Below are 4,882 nucleotides of genomic sequence, written 5' to 3'. Positions count from 1 at the left end.
CAACCAATAATATCTCAGACATTTATCCTCCTAAATGGAAGCACCCACATCCATGGAAAAAGGCTTGGCTAGCTATCCGTTAAAAAGGCACGCATTTATATTGCAGGTTGCTTGCAGTACAATAAAGAGGAGCACAACCGAAGTGAATCACTGACTTTGGTAAGGATTGGGTAAATACCCCTTTGGCCCAGCTATTAAAATATAGCTCTATATAATATGATAAAATAAAAAAAATGGAAGTAACATTTGTTTTATTTGTGTAATTACATCTTTTTTGAAAACCAAGTGACATCACGTATCATCTTTCTAAAAGCAACTTTAACATCTCTGTTCCTCATACTATATATTAGGGGGTTCATCATTGGAATAACAGTTGTATAGAATGCCGCATAGAGCTTATCTTGGGCAGGTGAATACTTAGAGGTAGGTCTAACATACATGAAGATAATTGTTCCATAAAAAAGTGTAACAACTGTTAGATGTGAAGAACAAGTTGAGAACGCTTTTCTCCTTCCTTTAATAGAATGTATCTTCATTATGCTGCGAATAATGTAGATGTAGGAAGCCACTGTAAGGAAAGAGGCAGGAAACCACACAGAACTCCTTCAATAAAAGTGAAGTGTTCAATAGTGGAAGTGTCACTACAAGATAGTTTCATGACAGCTGTAAGGTCACAGAAGAAATGGTTGATCACAGGAGATATGCAGTATATAAGGTGGGAAATTCTGTAGGATAAAGTGTTAATAAAACCAAAGGCCCATGTTCCTACAGCAAGGGAGACACAGGCTCTCTTACTCATGAAGACATGATATCTCAGTGGGTTACAGATTGCCCTATAGCGGTCATAAGCCATAACTGGGAGGAGAAAGAACTGAACATTTGTGAAGGCAAGGTAAAAATACACTTGAGTAATACAATTTGAAAAGGAAACACTATAATGCAAATGGTAAAACATGTACAAGAACTGAGGGGCTGTAACCGAAATGCAGCAAATATCCAAAACACACAGATTACTCAAAAAGAAATACATAGGAGTGTGCAAACCAGAGTCAAATATGATTAAAGAGAGAATAAAAGTATTTCCAGAAAGAGTCCATATATAGGAAAAAGTGAATGCCAAGACGAGGAGCATGTTCCATTGTGGAATGTCAGAGAATCCAACAAGGAAAAACTCAGAGACGACAGTTTGGTTACCCATAAGTTTCTCCAATGCTGGCAGGAAAAAGCAACTGTGATGAGCAAAATGGTTGTTGATACTACTGTTGTGAACTACTTGTAGTGGTTTACAAAATGAACTGACTTCTCCTTAGATTCAACAGTAGAACAGTAGTACACTTCATGATTTAATTCAAAGAAGAGAGGTGAGAGGTACAAAAGTATTTTCTATACATGCTAACCTTGTGTTTGTATTTGTAGTATTTGTCTGGCACATCCTTCTGCATCTAGGTTTATTTTCCATTATTCCGTTCCTATCACTGATATGCATTAAGTGTGATATCTTTTAGACAATAAAATTTTATTTGTTGCTATGGGCATAATTCTACATTTATTACATATATTCACACTGAACCTCAACTGCTATTTCTCTGCAAACTCGGATACCACTACTGTAGTATTTAGTGCCATCTTCAAACATGGATAGACACCTTACTTTCCTCAGTCTCAATAATACATTTTTAAAAAGACTTGTCCAAGCTCTGAAACCTGTGTTAGAAGGAGGAGCTGGCCTAGGGTGAACTGTCTTTGATAACAAATCTCATGCTAGAGACACTAGTTTAAGGTCTATGGGAACTATTTGCGACTCAGAACACAAGGAGAGTGGGTGACATTCATTTTATTCCAAAGTACTGAATTTCAAATTTCATTGTTTATGTGACAATATTTTATGTTAAAAATTAAAAGTGAAATGCGGTGTTGGCATAAGCATTCAGTTTCCACAGTTTTGCACACTATTTGGCCCATTTTTCTTGGCAGAAATGCTCCATAATATTGTGGTTAGCCAGATGATGATACCTGTGCACCTGAATTGTCAGGTTTCATGGATTCACAGCTGGATACCTGTATTTTGTACCATTTTTCTTCATTCTGGTATAGCAAGATGCCCAGACCCAGCTGATACAAAGCAGCCCAAGCATGGTGCTATCAGCCTACTTCACTGTAGGAATGTTTTTTTATGTATGGGCATTGGTAAATTTAAACCGCATAAATTGCTTTGAACTTTGTCCAAGGTGCTCGGTTTTGGTCTCATCCAATCATAAACATTTTGCTATATTGGAACAGGCTTGCTCCTTTTTTTCTGCAAAATTTCAGATATGCTTTGACATGGTTCTTTTGAATAATAGTTTTGTGTCATTCTATTTTACAGGCTAGTCTTAAGCAAAACTTGATCCATACCTAAAGAGAAGCAAGGTGGTGCAAGCTGTCAGGTTCCTTGTATACATAAGAAAAGGTCACAGTAGCACAGTAACAAATTGACAAAAAAACATACTTTATATTGCAAGCCATAAGCGCTGTAAACAATAAATTTACTCACAACTCTATACATTTTTGGAAAGTACACATTCTGAGAAATTCCAAATGAATTATTCAACACCAAACTACCGAATTGAAAAGCTTCATTAAAATTAGCACTTTTTTTAAAATTTAATTTAGAATTCATTGTACAGCATTTTACGTTGCACATGTCATAAGGCACAGAGATAAAAGATTCACAATATAAATGCTAGGGCTATGCTAATTTTCATAGGATAAGCAATGTCTATTGCATTTAGATAAAATAGTGCATTTAAATTTATCATATAAAAATTAAGAATGCACCAGTGAATTATACTCTAACTATAAAAGGATCGTGCTTTAAAAAGTTGTGTTTCGGACTGATTTATTGAGAAATTCCACCAAGACCCTATTAGTCCTGCCCACCTGTTCCACTTCCTGCTGGCTGAATTCTCTGTATGTGCAGGGGGGGTGGTGGCACTTAGTACAGGCACTGTAGGATAGGGACCAATCAGCAGCTAGGCTGACCTGATAGGGAACTGAAGACTGTCTTTGCTTGTGTGACTGCAGGGCTGTGATTGGCTCTCCCCCTTCTACTGTGCTTCTGGCAGAGACCGTAAGAACACGCCCACCCCTCATTTGAAACACGGACAGAGACCTGAGAGGATCTATAGAGAGCTCCAATAAAGGGGCCGTTTTTGCAGTTCAATTTTAGCGCAATGTGAAACCAGCACCATATATTATCCATAATTGCCTACAAAATTAGAGTTTTTTCATTTATCCAATATGTCTTCTTAAAACTATTATGGCTGTCACTTCATATAGTGAAAAATCAATGAATGCCTGCATTTTTTTTGGATTGTAAACGTTCAAGTAAACACCATATATTTCTGGAAAGTACAACACATTTTGGATTTACATACTACAAAATGGCTTTCATGAAATTTGAGGTGATTTTGATAAATGTCAGGAAACCTCTAAGCTTGCATTTAAAGGCATCTTATCTCCCACATGTCATTAGGAAGTAAGAAACGCAGAAATTGGCTGCGAATCCATGCATGCCGAATAATTTCGCCCATCACTAAGGCACCAAAATGAAATACAGGTATGGGATCCCTTCTCCGGAAACCCGTTATCCAGAATGTTCCGAATTACTAAAAGGCCATCTCCCATAGACTCCATTATAAGCAAATAATTCTAATTTTTAAAAATGATTTCCTTTTTCTCTGTAATAATAAAACAGTACCTGTACTTGATCCCAACTAAGATATAATTACCCCTTATTGGGGGCAGAACAGCCCTATTGGGTTTATTTAATGGTTAAATGATTCCCTTTTCTCTGTAATAATAAAACAGTACCTGTACTTGATCCCAACTAAGATATAATTACCCCTTATTGGGGGCAGAACAGCCCTATTGGGTTTATTAATGGTTAAATGATTCCCTTTTCTCTGTAATAATAAAACAGTACCTGTACTTGATCCCAACTAAGATATAATTACCCCTTATTGGGGGCAGAACAGCCCTATTGGGTTTATTTCATGGTTAAATTATTCCCTTTTCTCTGTAATAATAAAACAGTACCTGTACTTGATCCCAACTAAGATATAATTACCCCTTATTGGGGGCAGAACAGCCCTATTGGGTTTATTTCATGGTTAAATTATTCCCTTTTCTCTGTAATAATAAAACAGTACCTGTACTTGATCCCAACTAAGGTATAATTTATCCTTATTGGGGGCAGAACAGCCCTATTGGGTTTATTTAATGGTTAAATGATTCCCTTTTCTCTGTAATAATAAAACAGTACCTGTACTTGATCCCAACTAAGATATAATTACCCCTTATTGGGGGCAGAACAGCCCTATTGGGTTTATTTCATGGTTAAATGATTCCCTTTTCTCTGTAATAATAAAACAGTACCTGTACTTGATCCCAACTGAGATATAATTACCCCTTATTGGAGCCAAAACAAGCCTATTGGGTTTATTCAATGTTTAAATGATTTTTAGCAGACTTAAGTTATGGAGATCTAAATTACAGAAAGATCCCTTATATGGCAAACCCCAGGTCCCGAGCATTCTGGATAACAGGTCCCATACCTGTACTGTATAAAGGGGGGTGAATATGTCTGTGTACTGCAAAATACAGTTAATACTACAAAAAGTTGGTGTTTTCTATGAAATTTCTAATATTCAACAAACCACAAAGCTTTGCTAAAAAAGAAGCAAATAATGAATAACAATACATGACTACAAATGTAATCATTAATTTACTAAAAATCAAATAACATGAGGCAAATCCATAACTGAACAAAATACCTGATTAGTGTAATTAGCGGTCATGTGCCTCATCCACAAGTCATGTAGACAGGTTACAAGAATGTTAG

At 36.3% G+C, this 4,882-nt stretch overlaps 1 pseudogene; it reads right to left on the bottom strand.

Moving 5' to 3' along the window:
• Nucleotides 1-263: 263 nt before the first annotated feature.
• Nucleotides 264-853, bottom strand: LOC100497403 (annotated as a pseudogene).
• Between the last annotated feature and the right edge of the window lie 4,029 nt (nt 854-4,882).

This window comes from Xenopus tropicalis, chromosome 8 (assembly GCF_000004195.4).
Source record: "Xenopus tropicalis strain Nigerian chromosome 8, UCB_Xtro_10.0, whole genome shotgun sequence".
Taxonomy (NCBI): Eukaryota; Metazoa; Chordata; class Amphibia; order Anura; family Pipidae; genus Xenopus; species Xenopus tropicalis.
This window is presented reverse-complemented; position numbering and strand designations above follow the sequence as displayed.